The 11588-nt window shown below is 43.6% G+C and overlaps 1 long non-coding RNA gene across 1 annotated transcript in view; it reads right to left on the bottom strand.

Moving 5' to 3' along the window:
- Positions 1-1450: 1450 nt before the first annotated feature.
- Positions 1451-11588, bottom strand: part of LOC125485643 — a 45947-nt gene continuing 35809 nt past the window's right edge. Inside the window, exons 2-3 of the long non-coding RNA XR_007264349.1 lie at positions 4875-4938; positions 1451-1547 (exon numbers count right to left, since the gene is read on the bottom strand). This is a non-coding gene — a long non-coding RNA (uncharacterized LOC125485643). The remainder of the gene's footprint in view (positions 1548-4874; positions 4939-11588) is intronic.

The following is an 11588-nucleotide window of genomic DNA, read 5'->3' as shown; positions in this document are numbered from 1 at the left end:
TCTCAGCAGTCACACCGCAGGCTTTGATAATATCGCAATGCATTGAGAGAAACTCTGAATTTATTGCAGTTTGTGTGGAGATTCAGCAAAATAAAAACCACACCAAGTGAAACAGCAAGAGCTCCGCTTTTGAACCTGTGGTACGAAAATATCAGGCAAATATGTAGCTGGAGGTCAGCCATGATTATTGTAGGAGCTTGCAACTCGGAACATTTTGAAATAGAATTAAATGAGCAAAACTTAACTTCTGCTTTGTACTGTTTTGGAACGTGCTTTCAATCTTTAGAGGAACAAAATATGAATTCATCAATTAATTCATGCAGAAAGAAGACTTGAGTGAAACATAGAACATAGAACATTACAGCGCAGTACAGGCCCTTCGGCCCTCGATGTTGCGCCGACCTGTGAAACCAATCTGAAGCCCATCTAACCTAAACTATTCCATTATCATCCATATGTTTATCCAATGACCATTTAAATGCCCTTAAAGTGGGCGAGTCTACTACTTTTGCAGGCAGGGCATTCCACATAAGCAAAGCGACATACCTCTCGCCCATTCATCACCATTGTTTGAAGAGATGTCCTCAGTTTTTTGTAACTAACCTGCCCAGTGATGCTATTACACACCTCCGAAGTAGGTGGGACTGGAAACTGGGCCTCCTGTCTCAGAGGTAGGGACACCATCACTGCACCACAACAGCTCCTTACAGCATGCTGTGCTCATGTGGCCTTTGATATCACCGTTGTAAATAAACGTTTTAAACGGAGTAGCCACTTAACACACCATAGAGTCGTTGAGTCACACAGCACAGAAACAGACCCTTCGGTCCAACCAGTCCATGCCGACCAGAATCCCAAACTAAACTAGTCCAACCTGCCTGCTCCTGGCCCAAATATTTCTTATTCATGTACTTATCCAGATGTCTTCTAAATGTTGTAACTGTACCTACATCCATCACTTGTCATTCCTCGCGTGAACAACTTTCTGTGTAAAAAAGTTGCCCCTCATGTCTTTTATAAATCTTTCTCCTATCACCTTAAAAAATGCCTCTAAGTCTTGAAATCCCCCACCCTAGGGAAAAGACACCTGTCATTCCCCTTATCTATACCCCTCATGATTTTATAAACCTCCTTAAGGTCACCCATCAGCCTCCTACACTCCAGTGAATAAAGTGCCAGCCTATCGTTTCTCACTCGTACCCTCCAGTCCCAGCGCCACATGGTGCTGCCATCACTTCATAGGGAACTGTGCAGTGAGGAATCAAGACTGTCCGACCCCAAGTAGATGGAAACATTTCTTTCTTACCTTCATTCTTTCACAAGAAGTGGGCATCGCTGACAAGGTCAACAATTGTCTGCACACTCAGCGTCGCCCTTGAACTGAGAGTTAACCCCGTTGATGTGGGTCTGGAGTCCCATGTAGGCCAGACCGGGTAGGGGTGGCAGATTTCCTTCACTATAGGGCGAACCAGATGGGGTTTCGCGACAATTACTGCTCGTTGTCACGGCTCCTGTTGCTGAGGGTAGCTTTACATTGAGGATTTTATCTGTAAAATTTAGATTGACAGGACATGAATCTCTGTTGGCAGAGTATTAGCATCCTGCATCTGGACTATTAGGCCTGGAACAAGACCGCAACACCATGATTACCCTCATCTGGGGAAAATGTGTAGTGATTGTAATGGGGTCAGCCAGGTAGAACATAGAACAGTACAGCACAGTACAGGCCCTTTGGCCCACGATGTTGTGCTGACATATTATCCTACTAAAATCAATCTACCCTGCATATCCTTCATTTTACTATCCTCCATGTGCCTATCCAAGAGTCGCTAAAAAGTCTCTAAAGTATCTGACTCCACTACCACAGCCGGCAGCGCATTCCACACACCCACCACTCTCTGTGTAAAAGAGAACCCTCATAGAATATGAGTTCCCTGATTGGGGCTGTTAACCTGGTCCAATCAGGGAGCCCTGGCTGACAGATATATACAGGAGTGTCAGGGGTTCTGCTCACTCTGAGAGCTGGCTCTGAGGGAGCTGGATCAGTGTCAGGGACTCTCCACGTGTAAATAAAGGGTGATTCGATGACAGGATACCGGACTCTGTGCAGTTATTTCAAAGTGTTTCATATTAATGAAGCAAACCTTTGCCAAATTGTTTTACTGGTGAACTCTGTGACCTGGGTTGGCATTGAGGGGCTCTTGAGGGGTGGTAGTGTCCCTCGCTCTGAGCCAGGAGGCCTGGGTTCAGGCCCCACCTGCTCCAGAAGTGAGTCATAACACTCCTGAACAGGCTGCTCAAAAATTATCTTGTTTTGGGTTGAATGAAATAATCTCAAAGGGAAAGTAGGTTCCAGAATGTAAACTTATGGAAGCAATGGTTGTATTGTATATTTCAGACTGTCAAGGCTTGTCCTCATACATATTAAATCACACTACGTGCATTAGTTTAATGTTATATTACCTACATTTATTTGCTTTGACATTCCTGTACTCATTTTTTTTTAATTGCTCAAGCCCCACAAATAGCCACGGACTCAGTCTTAGCTCTCTTGCCTCCGAGTCAAAGGTGGAAATCCCATTGCAGAGATTTCAGGATCTGTTCTAAGCTGGTGTAATGTTGAGGGGATGCTGCACTGTCTGGAGTGTTGTGTTCTGGATGTGTTGATGAACTGAAGCCTCTCAGGTAGAAGACCTGAAGTTATTAATGAACATAGAACAGCAGAGAATTGATCCCTCAAGCAGCCACTGCAAAGCAGACTAACTGGTCATTGAGTTTTGTGGAATATTGCAGTGCGGTGATTGCATGTCATGTTTATAACAGTCAACACACATCAACAGTACTTAATTGTCTATAAAACACTTTGAGATAAGCTAAGGTTGTGACAGACACCACATGCAATTTTTTTTCTGGAAGGAACATAATTACATTGAGCTATCAGCAGTTATCACTATAATTCAAATATAATTGTGAGACAGATGCTACAGAGGAATTGAAGTCTGACACCTTGTTAATCTGCTGATGTTTATAAACTGCTTCGTCTGGGCTACGATTGTACACAGCCCCATCAAGGTTGTCCAATGCATTAGAATCTTGTATAACAGCCTCTACAACATCCATTATTCCCTCTTCATTTTCTTTCTCCCGCACTAGTATTTTCTCCCGGCTCATCGTTTGCTGTTTGCCCTGACGGCTTTAGCACAAGCTTTCTTGGATAGATCGCTTTATGATTTAATGATCCTGAGAACGTGAAAAGTTCTGAATTTTCAGTCTATTCTCCCTCCTTCACCCCCACCCTCACCCCTAGTCGCACTGCCAGCTTTGATAGCATCATGATGCATCGAGACAAACTCGAAATCTATTGCAGCTTGTGTGAAGGATTCAGCAGTGCAAAAACCATCCAAGGGGAACAGCAAGGGCTCCACTTTTGAAACAGTGGAATGCAAGTACTGAAAAATCACGCAAAAATGTAGCTGGAGATCAGCAATGATTATTGTACGAAGTTGCAACATTTTGAAATAGAATTAAATAAACAAAAGTTAGTTTTCTCCTTTTCCTCTTTTGCATTGTCCTTGTAATCTTAAGAGCGATTAAACATGATTTCATTAATTATAATAAAAATACATCTCTCCAGGTGCCTTTAACCTGTTCATTGCAGATGATGAATAAAGCTGGCTTCAGTTTGTGATGCAGGCTATTTTCTAAGCCATTGTGATAATATGGAGAATAGGGTTTAGAAGCGGAGGTAAACATTTTGGCCCTGTTTGATAATTATCTAATTGAAGGATATAAGATGCTAAAGGGGACTAACAAAGTAGAGGTAAGGAGGGTGTTTCCTCATGTGGGACAATCTAGTATGAGAGGTCATAGGTTTAGGATAAGGGATGTCAGATTTAAAGCAGAGATGAGGAGGAATTACTTCTCTCAAAGGCAGGAGTCACACAACACCAGGTTATAGTCCAACAGAATAATGGATGCTGTAGAGGGGGTTATACAAGATCCTAATTCATTGGACAGACTTAATGGGACTGTGTACAATCGTAGCCCAGACGAAGCAGTTTATTAAAAGCAGCAGATTAACAAGGTGTCAGACTTCAATTCCTCTCGATGTAATTACGTTCCTTCCAGAAAAACGCAGCATTCCAAAAGTGGCCTGACAAAGCCGTGATTGTAGTAAATAGTGGAGCAGAATCGAGGGGCTGAATGGCCTACTCCTGCTCCTAGTTCTTAAGTCCCTACGATAAGCTTGTGACTATTCTGGTTGTGGTTTCAGCTCTGATATCCTGAATGCCTCATAACCCTTGCCTCCTTGGTGGATTAAAGGTCTGTCTAACTCAGCCTTGAGTGAAGACCCAGCCTTCACTACTTTCTGAGGAAGAGAATTCCACTCTGTGTGACTGAAGATTTTGCCCCATTGCTGTCTTACAAGGGAGACCTCTTCTTCCTAAACTCCGTCCTCCAGTTTTAATGCCCTCCATCGGAGGAAACACCTCCCCTACTTCCACCCTATCCAATCCCATCAGGAGTTTCTGTATTTCAATAGGATCAGCCCTCATTCCTCTAAACTCGAAAATTAGACCCAAATCTGTTCAATCTTTCTTCATAAAGTTCACCCTTCATCCCAGGGTTGAATGTTCTCTGAAATGCTTCTAAAGCAATGCTGCACCCAAAGACTTGCAGGTGGATTGGCCATGGGAAATGTAGGGTTATGGGGATAGGATAGAAGGGTGGGTCTGGGTGGGATGCTGTTTGAAGGGCCAGTATACACCCTTTAGGCCGAATGGCCTGATTCCACACCTTAGGGATCCTATGATTATATGAATCTTCAAACAAGGTAACCAAAACCGTACACAGTACCCCAGATGTGGTCTCACCAATACCCTGTATGGCTCCTGATTTCTCAGTTCCATTCCCCTGCCAATGAACAGCATTCCAATCCTGAAATCAAAAAAATCCAAGAGCTCACAATAGGTCAGGCAGTGGTTCGGATGAAGAGTCATCTGGACTCGAAACGTTAGCTTGCTCCCTTTTTTTCGATGCCGTCTGACTCGCTGAGATCTCCAGTATTTGTTGTTTTCAGTTCCCATTGATTCCCATTGATGTCATTCTTGGTTCACTGGATCAACTTTACTCAGTCAATCAATACTGCACCCATCATCAAAGAATAAAGCAAGGTCTCCAGATTTGTTTGGATAAGGAAGGTAATTTTTATCCATTGCATTTCATCCTAGAACCAACTTTACCAAATCCCCATTGCAGAGCTTCACAATTTCATAGAGTTTCTGATAATGGGCATGTCACCTGAAACTGTAATGAAGTTTGGGAGTTAGACTTATTTTCATCCACTTGCAGGATGAGGGCTGGGCCAGTATTTATTGCTCGTCCCTAATTGCCCCCTTGAGAAGGTAGTGGTGAGCTGCCTTCTTGAACCACTGCAGTCCATGTGCTGTAGGTCCACCCACAATGTCCTTAGGGAGGGAGTTACAAAGATTGGAAGAACTGAGAACCATTGTCTGTCCATACTGCGGATGTAACCCACACTCATACTAAGCTGTACAAAAAATATGAACTGCTTGATTCTGGATTATCCTATTATTCTTTGAAAGTTGTGCCCCAGTTCTAAAGTTTACCCTCATTCCTCTCAGAGGGCATTTATACACGTGGGGACGTTGACTCCATTAGCCCTCTGGAGTCAGCCAACTCGAGGGCTATCAGAATTTTAATCTCACTCTGCTCACAGTTTCTTCTTTGTGAGGCAGATTGGAACCCCAGACTGAGCGGTGCCCTGGGTCTGTCTGTTCAGAGTTTCAGATCCACCCACCCCCTTGACTGCTTCAGACGTTGAACCGGTTGGAACACACATGCACACATGACCATTCCACACTCTTGTTCCTGATCTGCTCAGCCCAGATATGAATAGTTGCTTTCTGAACGCCTCTAACCTTTGGGCATTACTTTTGCTTTTCGAAGTTAGAGGGTTTTATTTGTTTCGTTTGCTGCCATTAAGTTGCTTGTGCTATGGAATAATAATTTAAAAAAGTGGAATTTTATATGAACGTTACCACAGCCCCAGAGACTGTTCTCTCATTAGAGAGATGCCTGGTAGCGAGTTGAAACTGAGGGGCACCATACCTCAGGTAAAGGATGAAGAGCCTCCACAGTAGCCTCACCAAGTAGCAGAGCTGAACCCAATTGCTGGGCACCAATGGCATTGCAAAGCAGCTGCCCAACCAACTGAGCTAATCAACTGTGTTGGCACAGATCTATCATGTCAAGTCTTTCTTCTGCACAAGACAATTTGAAATAGCAGCTGTGATTCTCTCATAAAATCTTACTCTGTATCTAACTTGGGGCAGGTGATAGCCTAGTGGTATTATCCCTGGACTGTTAATCCAGAGGCCCAGGTAATATTCTGGGACCTGGGTTCGAATCCCATTATGGCAGATGGTAGAATTTGAATTCAATAAAAATCTGAAATTAGAAGCTTTAATGATGACCATGAATCCATTGTCAATTGTCAGGAAAAACCCATCTGGTTCACTAATGTCCTTTAGGGAAGGAAACTGCCATCCTTTCTTGGTCTGGCCTACATATGACTCCAGACCCACGGTGATGTTAACTACCCTCTGCACAATTAGGGATGAGCAATAAATCTTGGCCTAGCCAGAGATGCCCTCGTCCCGTGAATGAATAAACACAAAACATAGGCTCCAATGTTTAGACAATTGATATAGGAGTAAGTCACTAAGATTTCTGTCACCTTTTGATGACTGGAAATAACAGAGGGGTTTTGTCAAGTTGTGACACAGTGTAATACAGAAAGTGTGTTGCTACAGTGATGGCTATCACCACCTGGTCACACATCTCAGCACAGACTTCAAACTAAGTGAGCTGTGCCCTTTAAACATGCCATCTTATTTTTTAACATCATCATCTGCCAGTAACCTGCAGTTCAATACCATCTTACACTGCCTGCCTAACCAGTCATATCACACTTACTGTCGAGCTATAATGAACTGTCAAAGAGGGCACCTTTCGCTGTTCAGCTGATCAGAGGCACAAAGCTCCAGAATCTTCTCTGGCTACAGCAGGTATGAGCAGCACAGATTCTGTGGAGGGATTGGGAATCTGAGAGGATTCACTGACAGGAGCAAATCTTCAAAAGGGCCCATTCAAAATCTGGTAGCAAATCCAATTGCCATGGAAATGGGTCAAGAGGTCACAGTGGAGAATTCCTTTGCTTCCTCCGTGATTCGGAGACATCTATGGAAATTTGTGAGCAAGAGGTCCCAGAGAGACGAAGGGGCGGTTTACTATGTTGATACCCGTGTGGATTGTTTTACAGAGATAGGTTGGATAGACTTGACTTATTTCCATTGGAGCTTAGGAGAGCGAAAGTCTTCAGAAGGTGAATGTGGAAAGAATGTTTTTATTTGTGGGTCAGTCCATTACTAGATGTCACTGTTTTAAAATTAGGATTTGCTCCTTCAGCACAGTTGAGGAGAATTTTACTTTTACTCTGAAGGTTGTGAGACGTTGGAACTCTGCACCTCAGAAGATGGCAGAGATGGTGCTCATAAATATTTTTAAGACAAGGGTAAGTAGGTTGTCTTTAGTGAAAAGGAAATCAAAAGGATGGATTGGAATCTGATACAATCTGATCAGTCATGATCTTGTTGAATGGGGGAACAGGCAGGAGTCGCCAAATGGTCATCTCCTGCTTCTACCTCATATATTTCCATTTGATAGAGTCATGGTTGAGGTTGAGATGCTACCTTCTAGAAGCTTATAAAATAATGAAGGGTACAGGTAGAGTTAATGGTAGTTGTCTTTTCCCTAGAATGGGGGATTTCAAGACTAAGGGGCACATTTTTAAGGTGAGAGGAGAGAGCTTTAAAAAAGAGTTGGAGGCAAATGTTTGATGCAGCGGGTAGTTTGTCTGTGGAATGAACTTCCTCAGGAAGTGGTGGATGAGGGTACAATTACAATGTTGTAAAGGTAATTGGATAAGTACAGGAATAGGAAAGGTTTGGAGGAGATAAGGGCCAGGAGCAGCAGGTGGGACTATTTTAGTTTAGGATTATGTTCAGCATGGACTGGTTGGACCGAAGGGTCTGTTTCCGTGCGGTAGGACTGCATGACCCTATGAAAGTTAAACCCTTCAAGCCGTAATTGGGTTAAAACGTGCAGGAAAACGGAGGAATTTTGGTGAGATGAGCTGGATGAGAAAGTGAATCATTGACCGAGAAATGATCTCCCAGTGAATGTCAGGCTGGTCCAGGGACAAGTGTAAAGGACTGGCTGACATTTAGGCTTCATAATGGGTTGGCAGGGAAGGTTACAGAAAGCAAAAACACAGTAAATTAAATGACCTTTAAAACAGTGGTAAATTATTCAGGACACAACACAAAGGAGGAAGGAAAATGGGGGGTCTCGTCAAAAATACAGGTTGCCATAAGTTGTGACATCTTTAAATGACCTATTGGATTCTTTTTCATCTCTGCAGCTTAGTGCATGGTCACAGAGCATTGGATTCAAATCAATTATTGTAATTCTCTCAAGACAGTCATTTCCGAGTTTCAAGGAGCTGAGCTCCAGCTGAAATCCCACGATAAACTCAACCCGTCTGCGTTCCGATCCTCAAATTCCTAGAGGCCTGGTTTTCAACCCGTAATGCAATCAACAAACATATGGAATTAGACCCCATATACAAACCCATGCAGAACAGAACCAGAAATGACACAACCCAACTTAACAGACCAGATCATATAAATACCAAGTGGAGGAGAACAACATTGCTTCATCAGAGGCTGCACTGATGATGATACTGAGCACGGTGACAAAACGTCTACACGATAACCAGCCAGCTCGGTAAGCGAGGCAACCACCTGGTTAAGAAGGTGCTTAGCAACTTGCCAGCATTGCTCAGGCCTGCAAATGTAGGATTTGAGATATCTTGTTGACGTTCTACGAGGCGTTGGTGAAACCTCTTCTGGAGTACTGTACCCTATTCTGGATGCCTCATTATAGGAAGCATTTTATTAAACTAGAGAGGATCCAGAAGGGATTTACCAGGATGTTGCGAGGAATGGAGGGTTTGAGTTATAAGGAGAGGCTGGATAGGCTGGGACTTTGGTTAGCACTGCTGCCTCACAGCGCCAGGGACCAGGGTTCAATTCCAGCCTCGGGCGACTGTCTGTCTGGAGTTTGCACATTCTCCCCGTGTCTGTGTGGGTTTCCTCCGGGTGCTCTGCTTTCCTCCCACAGTCCAAAGATGTGCAGGTTAGGTGGAATGGCCATGCTAAATTGCCCCATAGTGTTCAGGGATGTGTAGATTAGGTGGGTTTTAGGGGGATGGGTCTGGGTGGGATGCTTTGAGGGTCAGTGTGGACTTGTTGGGCAGAAGGGCCTGTTTCCACACTGTAGGGATTCTATGAGTTCTATTTTTCACTGGAGCATAGGAGGCTGAGGGGTGGCCTTATAAGGGTTTATAAAATCAATAGGGGTATCGATAAGGTTAATAGTAGAGTCATTTCCCTAGTGTGGGGGATTTCAAGACCAGGGGGCATATATTTAAAGTGAGATTAGAAAAATTTTAAAAGATATGTTGGAGCAACGTTTTTTACACAGAGATTGGTTTGTGTGTTGAAAGAACTTCCAGATGAGTGGTGGATGCGGGTACAGTTACAGCATTTAAAATACATTTGGATAAGTACATGAATAAGAAATATTTGGAGGGATATGGACCAAGAGCAGGCAGGTGGGACTTGTTTAGTTTGGGATTATAGTTGGCATGGACTGGTTGGACCGAAGGGTCTGTTTCTGATGAAAGGTCCAGACCCGAAACGTCAGCTTTCCTGCTCCTCTGATGCTGCCTGGCCTGCTGTGTTCCTCCAGCTCCACACCTTGTTATCTCAGACTCCAGCATTGGCAGTTCTTACTATCTCTGTTTCTGTGCTCTGTGACTCTATGTTCTGAAATGGAGTTCTCTGGCCCAGTCTGGGCCAACTAAATTAGTCTTTATTCTAGTTAGATTGGAGGTGAGGTGTATCTAAAATTGCTCAGGATTCGATCACTCCACTGACAAATATGCCATAGTCCTAGTGGGCCATAAAACCACCCTCTCATTTCCAGAAGTTGGTTGCTTAACCTGAGGGTCACTGCAACTCAAACATGGGGAAAGTGATCATGAAGGACAGCTCTTCATCATAACCTCAGCTGGTGCAGGAAATGAACTCATGCTGTTGGCATCATTTGCATTGAAAACCAACCAGCCAGGCAATTGAGTTAATTGAGTATCACAGCAGCTGGCAGAAGACAAGGAATAAAAGAGAGGGGAGAGCAAGAGAGAGAGAAAAGAGACCGAGGATCTGCTGATGGTTAAAAAAAAAACCCGAAAGAACTGCGGATGCTGTAAATCAGGAACTAAACCAAATTTGCTGGAAAAGCTCAGCAGGCAGCATCTGTGACGAGAAAATCAGAGTTAACGTTTTATGTCTGGTTCTGAGGAAGGGTCACCGGACCCGAAACGTTAAATCTGTTTTCTCCTTCACAGATGCTGCCAGACGTGCTGAGCTTTTCCAGCAACTTTGGTTTTGCTCTGCTGATGGTGTTCTGTAGCGGGAATGAAGATGAGACTTTGGGCTATTTCTCACAGTGCGTGTTAATTATTTTTTTCCAAAGGGAACACCTTGCGCAGTTTGTCTACCTCAGCTCCCTTGAAAAGAACAATTTTGCCCTTAAACGGTTGAATCAGGTGCGCTAAACTAATGGCGTATCAGGATATTGGGCTTTCCTGGATCGCTTTAAAATGAAATGAAAGCCTTGTGCAAGCCAACAATTTCTGTTCCTCAGGCAATGTGGTTGAGTAGAAGATGGATGATGGAATAGATCAAGTGAAGCCAGAGAGCAGAGAGAGATTGCAAACTCTTCCTCTCAGTCGGCTGACAACATTCTTCATTTCAACAGTGAGGCGAAAATGAATGAAAGATTTGAGCCAAAGGCAGAACAGAAGATAAAAAGGACCCACTGGTAAAAGAGTACAACTGGAACAACCTCAACATAATTTTGATTCTGATTGTTTGAGAAACGCTGCGGATAATTCATAGAAATGACGAGGCTTCAGTTTCACTGGTATAACATCTCCTCAATACTGTTTTGGACTAATTCTTCTATGAAGAAAAATGTAAATTCCAGCTCTTAATCTGAGGAACAGTCTGGGCTAATGTGCTCTCGAACAATCCCCTAACGCTCAGCAATAACTTGACTGCAGCAGTTGAGAAATATTAGCTGCTTCTCGTGCTCTATTGATCACTGAAGCTTGCCAGGAGTGTGGCAGGTTCTACTGAGTACATTTTTAACAATGACCTCCCTCCCCACTGCACACACACACACAAAAACACAGTCAGTCACAAACACACACACACATAAACTCACTCACACACTCTCTCACACACACACACACACACACACAAATACAGTCAGTCACAAACACACACACATAAACTCACTCACACACACACACACACACACACACACACTCTCTCACACACACACACACACACACACACAAAAACATAGTCAGTCAC

The sequence above is a fragment of the Rhincodon typus genome, chromosome 21, assembly GCF_021869965.1.
Source record: "Rhincodon typus isolate 14 chromosome 21, sRhiTyp1.1, whole genome shotgun sequence".
Lineage (NCBI taxonomy): Eukaryota > Metazoa > Chordata > Chondrichthyes > Orectolobiformes > Rhincodontidae > Rhincodon > Rhincodon typus.
This window is presented reverse-complemented; position numbering and strand designations above follow the sequence as displayed.